This window comes from Lissotriton vulgaris, chromosome 1_1 (genome assembly GCF_964263255.1).
Source record: "Lissotriton vulgaris chromosome 1_1, aLisVul1.2, whole genome shotgun sequence".
NCBI lineage: Eukaryota > Metazoa > Chordata > Amphibia > Caudata > Salamandridae > Lissotriton > Lissotriton vulgaris.
The window spans coordinates 200183591-200201368 of NC_141685.1; the positions used below are offsets into that span (position 1 = coordinate 200183591).

Genomic DNA, 17778 nt, shown 5'->3' on the forward strand with positions numbered 1-17778 from the left:
TCTTTGCCTGCTTAGCGTAGCTCCCTGCTCCTCTGTTTGCGTGCTACCAGCCCGTGAGGCGTGTGTCTTGCCCATCCCATCTTCACTGTGTTATGTTGGACTTGTCTTCTCTGTGAGCAGAGTCTCCTTCCCAGAGCAGGTGCTTTCTCTGAACTCTTGGCTTGTAAGACTGCTGGGAAAGGCCCTCCCTAGCCCCTCAGTCAGATAGATACATTTACCTGCAGAGCTCAGCTTGGGAGAAAGAGATTAGGCAGAGAGCACATAGGGGAAGGCCCACAGAGCACACTTTATTTTACATAAAAGCTTGGGCTTGTGGGAGGACAGGGACATGAGGGTTCTCATGGAAAGAAATCCCAGGAGTATTGATGGCTAGGCCCTGAAACACAACAATCCCGGAATGGCCAGGCACAAGATGCCTCTGCAATAGGCCTGACCCTAGGCTTCCGGAGTTCTTGATCTCCAGAGGCTCCAGTGATCTAAGCCCGACCAGGGCTGTGCCCGACCAGGGCGCGTTGGGATGGCGTTAGGGACGCGTAAAGGGGCGCAGGGCGCAGAACTCTGCCCGTTTCACCCCAGCATTTTGGGGAGGACACAGAATCTGGCAAAGCCAGTGGGAAGGATTTTCCAGGAGGAGAGTTCAGTGACATGATCTCAAACACAATAGTGCTGGTGATCTGGCGGGTGCATTCTGTGAGCCACTTCTGTCAGGAGCAGCCTGCCATCATGCCCTGATAACCACAACTCTAGTACCAAGCCAGTGACCTCAGCAAATGCAAAGACATTATTACTTATAGTCTCCTGCATCTGATTCTTGCCATCATCATGTGAAACGTTGGCGTTATCATGTCTGCTGCGCACACTTTGTTCATATGTGTACAATTTAAGTGTGTGAACCTGACCACTGTCTTGGACAGAGCTCTTGCTGTGAACACACCATGTGAAGCATTGGTGGTTCAGTGGTAGAATTCTCGCCTGCCACGCGGGAGGCCCGGGTTCGATTCCCGGCCGATGCAAGGTTGCTTTCTTTTGACTTTGTTTTCGAAATGATATATATGAACTCAGTGGGGAATAAAATGGTAAGCAGTGACCCCGACGTGATTTGAACACGCAACCTTCTGATCTGGAGTCAGACGCGCTACCGTTGCGCCACGAGGTCCTTACACTTGCAGCCTTCGATGCCAGATGAACAAATGCTGTGGGCCTTTTGACTTATTTTCCTCTGCTTATATGCCTACGGTTGTATTACAGGGCTTGGCCTTTTGTTTTCTATCCTAATTATTGAAATTGACTGCAGGTGCAGTGAGAACGCTGAGGATTGAACTATTCAGGGAAAGGATCGCACGCAGGAAAGAGCAAATCTGTGTTTCATGCAGACAAAAGGCAACGTCCCTGGGTGGGCTTGAACCACCAACCTTTCGGTTAACAGCCGAACGCGCTAACCGATTGCGCCACAGAGACTATTGACTGTATACATTTCCTGAGACTCAATATATGTCTTGACATGTGTGCGCCTGCTTGGAGCTTGTATTATATAAGGCGTCTTTATGCCATACAGCATTTGTCATTTGCTTAGTGTCTTGTTACTGTTGTAATTTATGATGTGTAGACTACTGTCTAATGGTGTTAGAGCCAGTATTACTACCGGTCACAGTGCATGAGACTCATACATGACTTTTCTCTTTGCCTGCTTAGCGTAGCTCCCTGCTCCTCTGTTTGCGTGCTACCAGCCCGTGAGGCGTGTGTCTTGCCCATCCCATCTTCACTGTGTTATGTTGGACTTGTCTTCTCTGTGAGCAGAGTCTCCTTCCCAGAGGAGGTGCTTTCTCTGAACTCTTGGCTTGTAAGACTGCTGGGAAAGGCCCTCCCTAGCCCCTCAGTCAGATAGATACATTTACCTGCAGAGCTCAGCTTGGGAGAAAGAGATTAGGCAGAGAGCACATAGGGGAAGGCCCACAGAGCACACTTTATTTTACATAAAAGCTCGGGCTTGTGGGAGGACAGGGACATGAGGGTTCTCCTGGAAAGAAATCCCAGGAGTATTAATGGCTAGGCCCTGAAACACAACAATCCCGGAATGGCCAGGCACAAGATGCCTCTGCAATAGGCCTGACCCTAGGCTTCCGGAGTTCTTGATCTCCAGAGGCTCCAGTGATCTAAGCCCGACGAGGGCGCGTTGGGATGGCATTAGGGACGCGTAAAGGGGCGCAGGGCGCAGAACTCTGCCCGTTTCACCCCAGCATTTTGGGGAGGACACAGAATCTGGCAAAGCCAGTGGGAAGGATTTTCCAGGAGGAGAGTTCAGTGACATGATCTGAAACACAATAGTGCTGGTGAACTGGCGGGTGCATTCTGTGAGCCACTTCTGTCAGGAGCAGCCTGCCATCATGCCCTGATAACCACAACTCTAGTACCAAGCCAGTGACCTCAGCAAATGCAAAGACATTATTACTTATAGTTTCCTGTATCTGATTCTTGCCATCATCATGTGAAACGTTGGCGTTATCATGTCTGCTGCGCACACTTTGTTCATATGTGTACAATTTAAGTGTGTGAACCTGACCACTGTCTTGGACAGAGCTCTTGCTGTGAACACACCATGTGAAGCATTTGTGGTTCAGTGGTAGAATTCTCGCCTGCCACGCGGGAGGCCCGGGTTCGATTCCCGGCCAATGCAAGGTTGCTTTCTTTTGACTTTGTTTTCGAAATGATATGTATGAACTCAGTGGGGAATAAAATGGTAAGCAGTGACCCCGACGTGATTTGAACACGCAACCTTCTGATCTGGAGTCAGACGCGCTACCGTTGCGCCACGAGGTCCTTACACTTGCAGCCTTCGATGCCAGATGATCAAATGCTGTGGGCCTTTTGACTTATTTTCCTCTGCTTATATGCCTACGGTTGTATTACAGGGCTTGCCCTTTTGTTTTCTATCCTGATTATTGAAATTGACTGCAGGTGCAGTGAGAACGCTGAGGATTGAACTATTCAGGGAAAGGATCGCACGCAGGAAAGAGCAAAGGTACGTATCTGTGTTTCATGCAGACAAAAGGCTACGTCCCTGGGTGGGCTTGAACCACCAACCTTTCGGTTAACAGCCAAACGCGCTAACCGATTGCGCCACAGAGACTATTGACTGTATACATTTCCTGAGACTCAATATATGTTTTGACATGTGTGCGCCTGCCTGGAGCTTGTATTATATAAGGCGTCTTTATGCCATACAGCATTTGTCATTTGCTTAGTGTCTTGTTACTGTTGTAATTTATGATGTGTAGACTACTGTCTAATGGTGTTAGAGCCAGTATTACTACCGGTCACAGTGCATGAGACTCATACATGACTTTTCTCTTTGCCTGCTTAGCGTAGCTCCCTGCTCCTCTGTTTGCGTGCTACCAGCCCGTGAGGCGTGTGTCTTGCCCATCCCATCTTCACTGTGTTATGTTGGACTTGTCTTCTCTGTGAGCAGAGTCTCCTTCCCAGAGCAGGTGCTTTCTCTGAACTCTTGGCTTGTAAGACTGCTGGGAAAGGCCCTCCCTAGCCCCTCAGTCAGATAGATACATTTACCTGCAGAGCTCAGCTTGGGAGAAAGAGATTAGGCAGAGAGCACATAGGGGAAGGCCCACAGAGGACACTTTCTTTTACATAAAAGCTCGGGCTTGTGGGAGGACAGGGACATGAGGGTTCTCATGGAAAGAAATCCCAGGAGTATTGATGGCTAGGCCCTGAAACACAACAATCCCGGAATGGCCAGGCACAAGATGCCTCTGCAATAGGCCTGACCCTAGGCTTCCGGAGTTCTTGATCTCCAGAGGCTCCAGTGATCTAAGCCCGACCAGGGCTGTGCCCGACCAGGGCGCGTTGGGATGGCGTTAGGGACGCGTAAAGGGGCGCAGGGCGCAGAACTCTGCCCGTTTCACCCCAGCATTTTGGGGAGGACACAGAATCTGGCAAAGCCAGTGGGAAGGATTTTCCAGGAGGAGAGTTCAGTGACATGATCTGAAACACAATAGTGCTGGTGATCTGGCGGGTGCATTCTGTGAGCCACTTCTGTCAGGAGCAGCCTGCCATCATGCCCTGATAACCACAACTCTAGTACCAAGCCAGTGACCTCAGCAAATGCAAAGACATTATTACTTATAGTCTCCTGCATCTGATTCTTGCCATCATCATGTGAAACGTTGGCGTTATCATGTCTGCTGCGCACACTTTGTTCATATGTGTACAATTTAAGTGTGTGAACCTGACCACTGTCTTGGACAGAGCTCTGCCTATGAACACACCATGTGAAGCATTGGTGGTTCAGTGGTAGAATTCTCGCCTGCCACGCGGGAGGCCCGGGTTCGATTCCCGGCCAATGCAAGGTTGTTTTCTTTTGACTTTGTTTTCGAAATGATATATATGAACTCAGTGGGGAATAAAATGGTAAGCAGTGACCCCGACGTGATTTGAACACGCAACCTTCTGATCTGGAGTCAGACGCGCTACCGTTGCGCCACGAGGTCCTTACACTTGCAGCCTTCGATGCCAGATGAACAAATGCTGTGGGCCTTTTGACTTATTTTCCTCTGCTTATATGCCTACGGTTGTATTACAGGGCTTGGCCTTTTGTTTTCTATCCTAATTATTGAAATTGACTGCAGGTGCAGTGAGAACGCTGAGGATTGAACTATTCAGGGAAAGGATCGCACGCAGGAAAGAGCAAATCTGTGTTTCATGCAGACAAAAGGCAACGTCCCTGGGTGGGCTTGAACCACCAACCTTTCGGTTAACAGCCGAACGCGCTAACCGATTGCGCCACAGAGACTATTGACTGTATACATTTCCTGAGACTCAATATATGTCTTGACATGTGTGCGCCTGCTTGGAGCTTGTATTATATAAGGCGTCTTTATGCCATACAGCATTTGTCATTTGCTTAGTGTCTTGTTACTGTTGTAATTTATGATGTGTAGACTACTGTCTAATGGTGTTAGAGCCAGTATTACTACCGGTCACAGTGCATGAGACTCATACATGACTTTTCTCTTTGCCTGCTTAGCGTAGCTCCCTGCTCCTCTGTTTGCGTGCTACCAGCCCGTGAGGCGTGTGTCTTGCCCATCCCATCTTCACTGTGTTATGTTGGACTTGTCTTCTCTGTGAGCAGAGTCTCCTTCCCAGAGCAGGTGCTTTCTCTGAACTCTTGGCTTGTAAGACTGCTGGGAAAGGCCCTCCCTAGCCCCTCAGTCAGATAGATACATTTACCTGCAGAGCTCAGCTTGGGAGAAAGAGATTAGGCAGAGAGCACATAGGGGAAGGCCCACAGAGCACACTTTATTTTACATAAAAGCTCGGGCTTGTGGGAGGACAGGGACATGAGGGTTCTCCTGGAAAGAAATCCCAGGAGTATTGATGGCTAGGCCCTGAAACACAACAATCCCGGAATGGCCAGGCACAAGATGCCTCTGCAATAGGCCTGACCCTAGGCTTCCGGAGTTCTTGATCTCCAGAGGCTCCAGTGATCTAAGCCCGACCAGGGCGCGTTGGGATGGCATTAGGGATGCGTAAAGGGGCGCAGGGCGCAGAACTCTGCCCGTTTCACCCCAGCATTTTGGGGAGGACACAGAATCTGGCAAAGCCAGTGGGAAGGATTTTCCAGGAGGAGAGTTCAGTGACATGATCTGAAACACAATAGTGCTGGTGATCTGGCAGGTGCATTCTGTGAGCCACTTCTGTCAGGAGCAGCCTGCCATCATGCCCTGATAACCACAACTCTAGTACCAAGCCAGTGACCTCAGCAAATGCAAAGACATTATTACTTATAGTCTCCTGCATCTGATTCTTGCCATCATCATGTGAAACGTTGGCGTTATCATGTCTGCTGCGCACACTTTGTTCATATGTGTACAATTTAAGTGTGTGAACCTGACCACTGTCTTGGACAATCAATCAATCAATCAATCAGTGACACTTGTAAAGCGCGCTACATACCCGTAGGGTCTCAAGGCGCTTGGGGGGGGGGGGGGTGCCGCTACTGCTCGAACAGCCAGGTCTTCAGCTTCTTCCTGAAGGAGAGGTGGTCTTGGGTCAGGCGCAGGTCGGACGGGAGGGAGTTCCAGGTCTTGGCGGCCAGGTAGGAGAAGGACCTTCCTCCTGTAGTCGCTCTTCGGATGCGGGGGACGGCGGCGAGGGCGTGGTTGGCTGATCGGAGGTGGCGTTTGGGAGCGTAGAAGTTGACTCGGCTGTTGAGGTAGCTCGGGCCTTGGTCGTGTAGGGCTTTGTGTGCGTGGGTGAGGAGGCGGAAGGTGATTCTCTTGTTGATAGGGAGCCAGTGAAGGTCTCTCAGATGTCCGGAGATGTGGCTGGATCGTGGGATGTCGAGGATGAGTCTGGCTGAGGCGTTTTGGATCCGCTGGAGTCTCTTCTGGAGCTTGGCGGTGGTCCCGGCGTAGAGGGCGTTGCCGTAGTCCAGTCGGCTGGTGACGAGGGCCTGGGTGACGGTCTTCCTGGTCTCTGTGGGGATCCACCAGAAGATCTTTCGTAGCATGCGTAGGATGTTGAAGCACGCCGAGGAGACGCTGTTGACTTGCCTGGTCATGGAGAGGGAGGAGTCCAGGATGAAGCCCAGGTTTCGTGCATGGTCTGTCGGTTTGGGTGCGGTGCCCAGGGCGGGAGGCCACCAGGAGTCGTCCCAGGCGGAGGGTGAGGAGCCCATGATGAGGACCTCCGTCTTGTCCGAGTTCAGTTTCAGGCGGCTGGTCGTCATCCACTCGGCTACCTCTCTCATCCCTTCGTGCAGGTTGGCTCTGGCGGCGGCGGGGTCGTTGGTCAGGGAGAGGATCAGCTGGGTGTCGTCGGCGTAGGAGATGATGCTGAGGTGGTGTTTGCGTACGATGGCCGCGAGGGGGCTCATGTAGACGTTGAAGAGGGTTGGGCTCAGGGATGATCCTTGGGGGACGCCGCAGATGACTTCGGAGGCCTCTGACTTGTACGGTGGTAGGCGGACTCGCTGTGTTCTTCCGTCGAGGAAGGAGATGATCCATTCCAGCGCCTTGTCCTGGATTCCGATGTTGCTGAGGCGCTGTATTAGGGTGCGGTGGCAGACCGTGTCGAATGCCGCGGAGAGGTCTAGGAGGATGAGGGCCGCTGTTTCTCCCTTGTCCATCAGGGCTCGGATGTCATCGGTGGCGGCGATGAGGGCGGTCTCGGTGCTGTGTTTGGCTCGGAAGCCGGACTGTGAGGGGTCGAGGGATCCGTTCGTCTCGAGGAAGGCGGCCATCTGCTTGTTGACGGTCTTCTCGATGACTTTGGCTGGAAACGGGAGAAGCGAGATGGGGCGGTAATTCTTGAGGTCGGTGGGGTCCGCTGTTGGTTTCTTGAGTAGAGCGCTGAGTTCGGCGTGTTTCCAGCTTTCGGGGAAGATGGCGGTGTCGAAGGATGTGTTGATGATTTCTCGCAGGTGGGGTGCGATGACAGTGTCGGCCTTGTTGAAGACGTGGTGAGGGCAGGGGTCGGTCGGTGATCCGGAGTGGATGGAGTTCATCGTGCGGATGGTGTCTTCGGTGCTGATCGGGGTCCAGGCGTGGAGGGTGGTGGTGGGGGGGGGTGGCTGGTCGGTCGTGGTGTGCGTTGGTTGGTTGTTGAAACTGCTGTGTATGTCCGTGATCTTGTTGTGGAAGTATGAGGCGAGGGAGTTGCAGAGGTCTTGCGATGGGGTGATGTCGTTGTTTCCTGCGCTGGGGTTGGAGAGCTCTTTCACGATGTTGACAGAGCTCTTGCTGTGAACACACCATGTGAAGCATTTGTGGTTCAGTGGTAGAATTCTCGCCTGCCACGCGGGAGGCCCGGGTTCGATTCCCGGCCAATGCAAGGTTGCTTTCTTTTGACTTTGTTTTCGAAATGATATATATGAACTCAGTGGGGAATAAAATGGTAAGCAGTGACCCCGACGTGATTTGAACACGCAACCTTCTGATCTGGAGTCAGACGCGCTACCATTGCGCCACGAGGTCCTTACACTTGCAGCCTTCGATGCCAGATGATCAAATGCTGTGGGCCTTTTGACTTATTTTCCTCTGCTTATATGCCTACGGTTGTATTACAGGGCTTGGCCTTTTGTTTTCTATCCTGATTATTGAAATTGACTGCAGGTGCAGTGAGAACGCTGAGGATTGAACTATTCAGGGAAAGGATCGCACGCAGGAAAGAGCAAAGGTACGTATCTGTGTTTCATGCAGACAAAAGGCTACGTCCCTGGGTGGGCTTGAACCACCAACCTTTCGGTTAACAGCCGAACGCGCTAACCGATTGCGCCACAGAGACTATTGACTGTATACATTTCCTGAGACTCAATATATGTCTTGACATGTGTGCGCCTGCCTGGAGCTTGTATTATATAAGGCGTCTTTATGCCATACAGCATTTGTCATTTGCTTAGTGTCTTGTTACTGTTGTAATTTATGATGTGTAGACTACTGTCTAATGGTGTTAGAGCAAGTATTACTACCGGTCACAGTGCATGAGACTCATACATGACTTTTCTCTTTGCCTGCTTAGCGTAGCTCCCTGCTCCTCTGTTTGCGTGCTACCAGCCCGTGAGGCGTGTGTCTTGCCCATCCCATCTTCACTGTGTTATGTTGGACTTGTCTTCTCTGTGAGCAGAGTCTCCTTCCCAGAGCAGGTGCTTTCTCTGAACTCTTGGCTTGTAAGACTGCTGGGAAAGGCCCTCCCTAGCCCCTCAGTCAGATAGATACATTTACCTGCAGAGCTCAGCTTGGGAGAAAGAGATTAGGCAGAGAGCACATAGGGGAAGGCCCACAGAGCACACTTTATTTTACATAAAAGCTCGGGCTTGTGGGAGGACAGGGACATGAGGGTTCTCATGGAAAGAAATCCCAGGAGTATTGATGGCTAGGCCCTGAAACACAACAATCCCGGAATGGCCAGGCACAAGATGCCTCTGCAATAGGCCTGACCCTAGGCTTCCGGAGTTCTTGATCTCCAGAGGCTCCAGTGATCTAAGCCCGACCAGGGCTGGCCCGACCAGGGCGCGTTGGGATGGCGTTAGGGACGCGTAAAGGGGCGCAGGGCGCAGAACTCTGCCCGTTTCACCCCAGCATTTTGGGGAGGACACAGAATCTGGCAAAGCCAGTGGGAAGGATTTTCCAGGAGGAGAGTTCAGTGACATGATCTGAAACACAATAGTGCTGGTGATCTGGCGGGTGCATTCTGTGAGCCACTTCTGTCAGGAGCAGCCTGCCATCATGCCCTGATAACCACAACTCTAGTACCAAGCCAGTGACCTCAGCAAATGCAAAGACATTATTACTTATAGTCTCCTGCATCTGATTCTTGCCATCATCATGTGAAACGTTGGCGTTATCATGTCTGCTGCGCACACTTTGTTCATATGTGTACAATTTAAGTGTGTGAACCTGACCACTGTCTTGGACAGAGCTCTGCCTGTGAACACACCATGTGAAGCATTGGTGGTTCAGTTGTAGAATTCTCGCCTGCCACGCGGGAGGCCCGGGATCGATTCCCGGCCAATGCAAGGTTGCTTTCTTTTGACTTTGTTTTCGAAATGATATATATGAACTCAGTGGGGAATAAAATGGTAAGCAGTGACCCCGACGTGATTTGAACACGCAACCTTCTGATCTGGAGTCAGACGCGCTACCGTTGCGCCACGAGGTCCTTACACTTGCAGCCTTCGATGCCAGATGAACAAATGCTGTGGGCCTTTTGACTTATTTTCCTCTGCTTATATGCCTACGGTTGTATTACAGGGCTTGGCCTTTTGTTTTCTATCCTAATTATTGAAATTGACTGCAGGTGCAGTGAGAACGCTGAGGATTGAACTATTCAGGGAAAGGATCGCACGCAGGAAAGAGCAAATCTGTGTTTCATGCAGACAAAAGGCAACGTCCCTGGGTGGGCTTGAACCACCAACCTTTCGGTTAACAGCCGAACGCGCTAACCGATTGCGCCACAGAGACTATTGACTGTATACATTTCCTGAGACTCAATATATGTCTTGACATGTGTGCGCCTGCTTGGAGCTTGTATTATATAAGGCGTCTTTATGCCATACAGCATTTGTCATTTGCTTAGTGTCTTGTTACTGTTGTAATTTATGATGTGTAGACTACTGTCTAATGGTGTTAGAGCCAGTATTACTACCGGTCACAGTGCATGAGACTCATACATGACTTTTCTCTTTGCCTGCTTAGCGTAGCTCCCTGCTCCTCTGTTTGCGTGCTACCAGCCCGTGAGGCGTGTGTCTTGCCCATCCCATCTTCACTGTGTTATGTTGGACTTGTCTTCTCTGTGAGCAGAGTCTCCTTCCCAGAGCAGGTGCTTTCTCTGAACTCTTGGCTTGTAAGACTGCTGGGAAAGGCCCTCCCTAGCCCCTCAGTCAGATAGATACATTTACCTGCAGAGCTCAGCTTGGGAGAAAGAGATTAGGCAGAGAGCACATAGGGGAAGGCCCACAGAGCACACTTTATTTTACATAAAAGCTCGGGCTTGTGGGAGGACAGGGACATGAGGGTTCTCCTGGAAAGAAATCCCAGGAGTATTGATGGCTAGGCCCTGAAACACAACAATCCCGGAATGGCCAGGCACAAGATGCCTCTGCAATAGGCCTGACCCTAGGCTTCCGGAGTTCTTGATCTCCAGAGGCTCCAGTGATCTAAGCCCGACCAGGGCGCGTTGGGATGGCATTAGGGACGCGTAAAGGGGCGCTGGGCGCAGAACTCTGCCCGTTTCACCCCAGCATTTTGGGGAGGACACAGAATCTGGCAAAGCCAGTGGGAAGGATTTTCCAGGAGGAGAGTTCAGTGACATGATCTGAAACACAATAGTGCTGGTGATCTGGCGGGTGCATTCTGTGAGCCACTTCTGTCAGGAGCAGCCTGCCATCATGCCCTGATAACCACAACTCTAGTACCAAGCCAGTGACCTCAGCAAATGCAAAGACATTATTACTTATAGTCTCCTGCATCTGATTCTTGCCATCATCATGTGAAACGTTGGCGTTATCATGTCTGCTGCGCACACTTTGTTCATATGTGTACAATTTAAGTGTGTGAACCTGACCACTGTCTTGGACAGAGCTCTTGCTGTGAACACACCATGTGAAGCATTGGTGGTTCAGTGGTAGAATTCTCGCCTGCCACGCGGGAGGCCCGGGTTCGATTCCCGGCCAATGCAAGGTTGCTTTCTTTTGACTTTGTTTTCGAAATGATATATATGAACTCAGTGGGGAATAAAATGGTAAGCAGTGACCCCGACGTGATTTGAACACGCAACCTTCTGATCTGGAGTCAGACGCGCTACCGTTGCGCCACGAGGTCCTTACACTTGCAGCCTTCGATGCCAGATGATCAAATGCTGTGGGCCTTTTGACTTATTTTCCTCTGCTTATATGCCTACGGTTGTATTACAGGGCTTGGCCTTTTGTTTTCTATCCTAATTATTGAAATTGACTGCAGGTGCAGTGAGAACGCTGAGGATTGAACTATTCAGGGAAAGGATCGCACGCAGGAAAGAGCAAAGGTACGTATCTGTGTTTCATGCAGACAAAAGGCTACGTCCCTGGGTGGGCTTGAACCACCAACCTTTCGGTTAACAGGCGAACGCGCTAACCGATTGCGCCACAGAGACTATTGACTGTATACATTTCCTGAGACTCAATATATGTCTTGACATGTGTGCGCCTGCCTGGAGCTTGTATTATATAAGGCGTCTTTATGCCATACAGCATTTGTCATTTGCTTAGTGTCTTGTTACTGTTGTAATTTATGATGTGTAGACTACTGTCTAATGGTGTTAGAGCCAGTATTACTACCGGTCACAGTGCATGAGACTCATACATGACTTTTCTCTTTGCCTGCTTAGCGTAGCTCCCTGCTCCTCTGTTTGCGTGCTACCAGCCCGTGAGGTGTGTGTCTTGCCCATCCCATCTTCACTGTGTTATGTTGGACTTGTCTTCCCTGTGAGCAGAGTCTCCTTCCCAGAGCAGGTGCTTTCTCTGAACTCTTGGCTTGTAAGACTGCTGGGAAAGGCCCTCCCTAGCCCCTCAGTCAGATAGATACATTTACCTGCAGAGCTCAGCTTGGGAGAAAGAGATTAGGCAGAGAGCACATAGGGGAAGGCCCACAGAGCACACTTTATTTTACATAAAAGCTCGGGCTTGTGGGAGGACAGGGACATGAGGGTTCTCATGGAAAGAAATCCCAGGAGTATTGATGGCTAGGCCCTGAAACACAACAATCCCGGAATGGCCAGGCACAAGATGCCTCTGCAATAGGCCTGACCCTAGGCTTCCGGAGTTCTTGATCTCCAGAGGCTCCAGTGATCTAAGCCCGACCAGGGCTGTGCCCGACCAGGGCGCGTTGGGATGGCGTTAGGGACGCGTAAAGGGGCGCAGGGCGCAGAACTCTACCCGTTTCACCCCAGCATTTTGGGGAGGACACAGAATCTGGCAAAGCCAGTGGGAAGGATTTTCCAGGAGGAGAGTTCAGTGACATGATGTGAAACACAATAGTGCTGGTGATCTGGCGGGTGCATTCTGTGAGCCACTTCTGTCAGGAGCAGCCTGCCATCATGCCCTGATAACCACAACTCTAGTACCAAGCCAGTGACCTCAGCAAATGCAAAGACATTATTACTTATAGTCTCCTGCATCTGATTCTTGCCATCATCATGTGAAACGTTGGCGTTATCATGTCTGCTGCGCACACTTTGTTCATATGTGTACAATTTAAGTGTGTGAACCTGACCACTGTCTTGGACAGAGCTCTTGCTGTGAACACACCATGTGAAGCATTGGTGGTTCAGTGGTAGAATTCTCGCCTGCCACGCGGGAGGCCCGGGTTCGATTCCCGGCCAATGCAAGGTTGCTTTCTTTTGACTTTGTTTTCGAAATGATATATATGAACTCAGTGGGGAATAAAATGGTAAGCAGTGACCCCGACGTGATTTGAACACGCAACCTTCTGATCTGGAGTCAGACGCGCTACCGTTGCGCCACAAGGTCCTTACACTTGCAGCCTTCGATGCCAGATGAACAAATGCTGTGGGCCTTTTGACTTATTTTCCTCTGCTTATATGCCTACGGTTGTATTACAGGGCTTGGCCTTTTGTTTTCTATCCTAATTATTGAAATTGACTGCAGGTGCAGTGAGAACGCTGAGGATTGAACTATTCAGGGAAAGGATCGCACGCAGGAAAGAGCAAAGGTACGTATCTGTGTTTCATGCAGACAAAAGGCTACGTCCCTGGGTGGGCTTGAACCACCAACCTTTCGGTTAACAGCCGAACGCGCTAACCGATTGCGCCACAGAGACTATTGACTGTATACATTTCCTGAGACTCAATATATGTCTTGACATGTGTGCGCCTGCCTGGAGCTTGTATTATATAAGGCGTCTTTATGCCATACAGCATTTGTCATTTGCTTAGTGTCTTGTTACTGTTGTAATTTATGATGTGTAGACTACTGTCTAATGGTGTTAGAGCCAGTATTACTACCGGTCACAGTGCATGAGACTCATACATGACTTTTCTCTTTGCCTGCTTAGCGTAGCTCCCTGCTCCTCTGTTTGCGTGCTACCAGCCCGTGAGGCGTGTGTCTTGCCCATCCCATCTTCACTGTGTTATGTTGGACTTGTCTTCTCTGTGAGCAGAGTCTCCTTCCCAGAGCAGGTGCTTTCTCTGAACTCTTGGCTTGTAAGACTGCTGGGAAAGGCCCTCCCTAGCCCCTCAGTCAGATAGATACATTTACCTGCAGAGCTCAGCTTGGGAGAAAGAGATTAGGCAGAGAGCACATAGGGGAAGGCCCACAGAGCACACTTTATTTTACATAAAAGCTCGGGCTTGTGGGAGGACAGGGACATGAGGGTTCTCCTGGAAAGAAATCCCAGGAGTATTGATGGCTAGGCCCTGAAACACAACAATCCCGGAATGGCCAGGCACAAGATGCCTCTGCAATAGGCCTGACCCTAGGCTTCCGGAGTTCTTGATCTCCAGAGGCTCCAGTGATCTAAGCCCGACCAGGGCGCGTTGGGATGGCATTAGGGACGCGTAAAGGGGCGCAGGGCGCAGAACTCTGCCCGTTTCACCCCAGCATTTTGGGGAGGACACAGAATCTGGCAAAGCCAGTGGGAAGGATTTTCCAGGAGGAGAGTTCAGTGACATGATCTGAAACACAATAGTGCTGGTGATCTGGCGGGTGCATTCTGTGAGCCACTTCTGTCAGGAGCAGCCTGCCATCATGCCCTGATAACCACAACTCTAGTACCAAGCCAGTGACCTCAGCAAATGCAAAGACATTATTACTTATAGTCTCCTGCATCTGATTCTTGCCATCATCATGTGAAACGTTGGCGTTATCATGTCTGCTGCGCACACTTTGTTCATATGTGTACAATTTAAGTGTGTGAACCTGACCACTGTCTTGGACAGAGCTCTTGCTGTGAACACACCATGTGAAGCATTGGTGGTTCAGTGGTAGAATTCTCGCCTGTCACACCGGAGGCCCGGGTTCGATTCCCGGCCAATGCAAGGTTGCTTTCTTTTGACTTTGTTTTCGAAATGATATATATGAACTCAGTGGGGAATAAAATGGTAAGCAGTGACCCCGACGTGATTTGAACACGCAACCTTCTGATCTGGAGTCAGACGCGCTACCGTTGCGCCACGAGGTCCTTACACTTGCAGCCTTCGATGCCAGATGAACAAATGCTGTGGGCCTTTTGACTTATTTTCCTCTGCTTATATGCCTACGGTTGTATTACAGGGCTTGGCCTTTTGTTTTCTATCCTAATTATTGAAATTGACTGCAGGTGCAGTGAGAACGCTGAGGATTGAACTATTCAGGGAAAGGATCGCGCGCAGGAAAGAGCAAAGGTACGTATCTGTGTTTCATGCAGACAAAAGGCTACGTCCCTGGGTGGGCTTGAACCACCAACCTTTCGATTAACAGCCGAACGCGCTAACCGATTGCGCCACAGAGACTATTGACTGTATACATTTCCTGAGACTCAATATATGTCTTGACATGTGTGCCCCTGCCTGGAGCTTGTATTATATAAGGCGTCTTTATGCCATACAGCATTTGTCATTTGCTTAGTGTCTTGTTACTGTTGTAATTTATGATGTGTAGACTACTGTCTAATGGTGTTAGAGCCAGTATTACTACCGGTCACAGTGCATGAGACTCATACATGACTTTTCTCTTTGCCTGCTTAGCGTAGCTCCCTGCTCCTCTGTTTGCGTGCTACCAGCCCGTGAGGCGTGTGTCTTGCCCATCCCATCTTCACTGTGTTATGTTGGACTTGTCTTCTCTGTGAGCAGGGTCTCCTTCCCAGAGCAGGTGCTTTCTCTGAACTCTTGGCTTGTAAGACTGCTGGGAAAGGCCCTCCCTAGCCCCTCAGTCAGATAGATACATTTACCTGCAGAGCTCAGCTTGGGAGAAAGAGATTAGGCAGAGAGCACATAGGGGAAGGCCCACAGAGCACACTTTATTTTACATAAAAGCTCGGGCTTGTGGGAGGACAGGGACATGAGGGTTCTCCTGGAAAGAAATCCCAGGAGTATTGATGGCTAGGCCCTGAAACACAACAATCCCGGAATGGCCAGGCACAAGATGCCTCTGCAATAGGCCTGACCCTAGGCTTCCGGAGTTCTTGATCTCCAGAGGCTCCAGTGATCTAAGCCCGACCAGGGCTGTGCCCGACCAGGGCGCGTTGGGATGGCGTTAGGGACGCGTAAAGGGGCGCAGGGCGCAGAACTCTGCCCGTTTCACCCCAGCATTTTGGGGAGGACACAGAATCTGGCAAAGCCAGTGGGAAGGATTTTCCAGGAGGAGAGTTCAGTGACATGATCTGAAACACAATAGTGCTGGTGATCTGGCGGGTGCATTCTGTGAGCCACTTCTGTCAGGAGCAGCCTGCCATCATGCCCTGATAACCACAACTCTAGTACCAAGCCAGTGACCTCAGCAAATGCAAAGACATTATTACTTATAGTCTCCTGCATCTGATTCTTGCCATCATCATGTGAAACGTTGGCGTTATCATGTCTGCTGCGCACACTTTGTTCATATGTGTACCATTTAAGTGTGTGAACCTGACCACTGTCTTGGACAGAGCTCTTGCTGTGAACACACCATGTGAAGCATTGGTGGTTCAGTGGTAGAATTCTCGCCTGCCACGCGGGAGGCCCGGGTTCGATTCCCGGCCAATGCAAGGTTGCTTTCTTTTGACTTTGTTTTCGAAATGATATATATGAACTCAGTGGGGAATAAAATGGTAAGCAGTGACCCCGACGTGATTTGAACACGCAACCTTCTGATCTGGAGTCAGACGCGCTACCGTTGCGCCACGAGGTCCTTACACTTGCAGCCTTCGATGCCAGATGAACAAATGCTGTGGGCCTTTTGACTTATTTTCCTCTGCTTATATGCCTACGGTTGTATTACAGGGCTTGGCCTTTTGTTTTCTATCCTAATTATTGAAATTGACTGCAGGTGCAGTGAGAACGCTGAGGATTGAACTATTCAGGGAAAGGATCGCACGCAGGAAAGAGCAAAGGTACGTATCTGTGTTTCATGCAGACAAAAGGCTACGTCCCTGGGTGGGCTTGAACCACCAACCTTTCGGTTAACAGCCGAACGCGCTAACCGATTGCGCCACAGAGACTATTGACTGTATACATTTCCTGAGACTCAATATATGTCTTGACATGTGTGCGCCTGCCTGGAGCTTGTATTATATAAGGCGTCTTTATGCCATACAGCATTTGTCATTTGCTTAGTGTCTTGTTACTGTTGTAATTTATGATGTGTAGACTACTGTCTAATGGTGTTAGAGCCAGTATTACTACCGGTCACAGTGCATGAGACTCATACATGACTTTTCTCTTTGCCTGCTTAGCGTAGCTCCCTGCTCCTCTGTTTGCGTGCTACCAGCCCGTGAGGCGTGTGTCTTGCCCATCCCATCTTCACTGTGTTATGTTGGACTTGTCTTCTCTGTGAGCAGAGTCTCCTTCCCAGAGCAGGTGCTTTCTCTGAACTCTTGGCTTGTAAGACTGCTGGGAAAGGCCCTCCCTAGCCCCTCAGTCAGATAGATACATTTACCTGCAGAGCTCAGCTTGGGAGAAAGAGATTAGGCAGAGAGCACATAGGGGAAGGCCCACAGAGCACACTTTATTTTACATAAAAGCTCGGGCTTGTGGGAGGACAGGGACATGAGGGTTCTCATGGAAAGAAATCCCAGGAGTATTGATGGCTAGGCCCTGAAACACAACAATCCCGGAATGGCCAGGCACAAGATGCCTCTGCAATAGGCCTGACCCTAGGCTTCCGGAGTTCTTGATCTCCAGAGGCTGCAGTGATCTAAGCCCGACCAGGGCTGTGCCCGACCAGGGCGCGTTGGGATGGCGTTAGGGACGCGTAAAGGGGCGCAGGGCGCAGAACTCTGCCCGTTTCACCCCAGCATTTTGGGGAGGACACAGAATCTGGCAAAGCCAGTGGGAAGGATTTTCCAGGAGGAGAGTTCAGTGACATGATCTGAAACACAATAGTGCTGGTGATCTGGCGGGTGCATTCTGTGAGCCACTTCTGTCAGGAGCAGCCTGCCATCATGCCCTGATAACCACAACTCTAGTACCAAGCCAGTGACCTCAGCAAATGCAAAGACATTATTACTTATAGTCTCCTGCATCTGATTCTTGCCATCATCATGTGAAACGTTGGCGTTATCATGTCTGCTGCGCACACTTTGTTCATATGTGTAC

General features: G+C 50.4%; 26 non-coding genes across 26 annotated transcripts; 8 read left to right on the forward strand and 18 right to left on the reverse strand.

The window, feature by feature from the left end:
* The first annotated feature begins 942 nt into the window (after positions 1-942).
* Positions 943-1013, forward strand: TRNAG-GCC (transfer RNA glycine (anticodon GCC)). Its single transcript has one exon. It is a non-coding gene; the product is annotated as a tRNA-Gly (tRNA).
* A 71-nt stretch (positions 1014-1084) lies between these two features.
* TRNAW-CCA (transfer RNA tryptophan (anticodon CCA)) lies at positions 1085-1156 on the reverse strand. The gene has a single exon. It is a non-coding gene; the product is annotated as a tRNA-Trp (tRNA).
* A 228-nt stretch (positions 1157-1384) lies between these two features.
* TRNAN-GUU (transfer RNA asparagine (anticodon GUU)) lies at positions 1385-1458 on the reverse strand. Its single transcript has one exon. It is a non-coding gene; the product is annotated as a tRNA-Asn (tRNA).
* Positions 1459-2603: 1145 nt separating this feature from the next.
* On the forward strand, positions 2604-2674 carry TRNAG-GCC (transfer RNA glycine (anticodon GCC)). Its single transcript has one exon. It is a non-coding gene; the product is annotated as a tRNA-Gly (tRNA).
* Positions 2675-2745: 71 nt separating this feature from the next.
* On the reverse strand, positions 2746-2817 carry TRNAW-CCA (transfer RNA tryptophan (anticodon CCA)). The gene has a single exon. It is a non-coding gene; the product is annotated as a tRNA-Trp (tRNA).
* Positions 2818-3053: 236 nt separating this feature from the next.
* TRNAN-GUU (transfer RNA asparagine (anticodon GUU)) lies at positions 3054-3127 on the reverse strand. The gene has a single exon. It is a non-coding gene; the product is annotated as a tRNA-Asn (tRNA).
* Positions 3128-4288: 1161 nt separating this feature from the next.
* TRNAG-GCC (transfer RNA glycine (anticodon GCC)) lies at positions 4289-4359 on the forward strand. The gene has a single exon. It is a non-coding gene; the product is annotated as a tRNA-Gly (tRNA).
* A 71-nt stretch (positions 4360-4430) lies between these two features.
* TRNAW-CCA (transfer RNA tryptophan (anticodon CCA)) lies at positions 4431-4502 on the reverse strand. The gene has a single exon. It is a non-coding gene; the product is annotated as a tRNA-Trp (tRNA).
* A 228-nt stretch (positions 4503-4730) lies between these two features.
* On the reverse strand, positions 4731-4804 carry TRNAN-GUU (transfer RNA asparagine (anticodon GUU)). Its single transcript has one exon. It is a non-coding gene; the product is annotated as a tRNA-Asn (tRNA).
* Positions 4805-7774: 2970 nt separating this feature from the next.
* On the forward strand, positions 7775-7845 carry TRNAG-GCC (transfer RNA glycine (anticodon GCC)). Its single transcript has one exon. It is a non-coding gene; the product is annotated as a tRNA-Gly (tRNA).
* Positions 7846-7916: 71 nt separating this feature from the next.
* Positions 7917-7988, reverse strand: TRNAW-CCA (transfer RNA tryptophan (anticodon CCA)). The gene has a single exon. It is a non-coding gene; the product is annotated as a tRNA-Trp (tRNA).
* Positions 7989-8224: 236 nt separating this feature from the next.
* Positions 8225-8298, reverse strand: TRNAN-GUU (transfer RNA asparagine (anticodon GUU)). The gene has a single exon. It is a non-coding gene; the product is annotated as a tRNA-Asn (tRNA).
* A 1160-nt stretch (positions 8299-9458) lies between these two features.
* TRNAG-GCC (transfer RNA glycine (anticodon GCC)) lies at positions 9459-9529 on the forward strand. The gene has a single exon. It is a non-coding gene; the product is annotated as a tRNA-Gly (tRNA).
* A 71-nt stretch (positions 9530-9600) lies between these two features.
* On the reverse strand, positions 9601-9672 carry TRNAW-CCA (transfer RNA tryptophan (anticodon CCA)). Its single transcript has one exon. It is a non-coding gene; the product is annotated as a tRNA-Trp (tRNA).
* Positions 9673-9900: 228 nt separating this feature from the next.
* On the reverse strand, positions 9901-9974 carry TRNAN-GUU (transfer RNA asparagine (anticodon GUU)). The gene has a single exon. It is a non-coding gene; the product is annotated as a tRNA-Asn (tRNA).
* Positions 9975-11119: 1145 nt separating this feature from the next.
* TRNAG-GCC (transfer RNA glycine (anticodon GCC)) lies at positions 11120-11190 on the forward strand. The gene has a single exon. It is a non-coding gene; the product is annotated as a tRNA-Gly (tRNA).
* A 71-nt stretch (positions 11191-11261) lies between these two features.
* Positions 11262-11333, reverse strand: TRNAW-CCA (transfer RNA tryptophan (anticodon CCA)). Its single transcript has one exon. It is a non-coding gene; the product is annotated as a tRNA-Trp (tRNA).
* A 236-nt stretch (positions 11334-11569) lies between these two features.
* Positions 11570-11643, reverse strand: TRNAN-GUU (transfer RNA asparagine (anticodon GUU)). The gene has a single exon. It is a non-coding gene; the product is annotated as a tRNA-Asn (tRNA).
* A 1161-nt stretch (positions 11644-12804) lies between these two features.
* TRNAG-GCC (transfer RNA glycine (anticodon GCC)) lies at positions 12805-12875 on the forward strand. Its single transcript has one exon. It is a non-coding gene; the product is annotated as a tRNA-Gly (tRNA).
* A 71-nt stretch (positions 12876-12946) lies between these two features.
* Positions 12947-13018, reverse strand: TRNAW-CCA (transfer RNA tryptophan (anticodon CCA)). Its single transcript has one exon. It is a non-coding gene; the product is annotated as a tRNA-Trp (tRNA).
* A 236-nt stretch (positions 13019-13254) lies between these two features.
* TRNAN-GUU (transfer RNA asparagine (anticodon GUU)) lies at positions 13255-13328 on the reverse strand. Its single transcript has one exon. It is a non-coding gene; the product is annotated as a tRNA-Asn (tRNA).
* Positions 13329-14615: 1287 nt separating this feature from the next.
* Positions 14616-14687, reverse strand: TRNAW-CCA (transfer RNA tryptophan (anticodon CCA)). Its single transcript has one exon. It is a non-coding gene; the product is annotated as a tRNA-Trp (tRNA).
* A 236-nt stretch (positions 14688-14923) lies between these two features.
* On the reverse strand, positions 14924-14997 carry TRNAN-GUU (transfer RNA asparagine (anticodon GUU)). The gene has a single exon. It is a non-coding gene; the product is annotated as a tRNA-Asn (tRNA).
* A 1161-nt stretch (positions 14998-16158) lies between these two features.
* On the forward strand, positions 16159-16229 carry TRNAG-GCC (transfer RNA glycine (anticodon GCC)). Its single transcript has one exon. It is a non-coding gene; the product is annotated as a tRNA-Gly (tRNA).
* Positions 16230-16300: 71 nt separating this feature from the next.
* TRNAW-CCA (transfer RNA tryptophan (anticodon CCA)) lies at positions 16301-16372 on the reverse strand. The gene has a single exon. It is a non-coding gene; the product is annotated as a tRNA-Trp (tRNA).
* Positions 16373-16608: 236 nt separating this feature from the next.
* Positions 16609-16682, reverse strand: TRNAN-GUU (transfer RNA asparagine (anticodon GUU)). The gene has a single exon. It is a non-coding gene; the product is annotated as a tRNA-Asn (tRNA).
* Positions 16683-17778: the final 1096 nt, after the last annotated feature.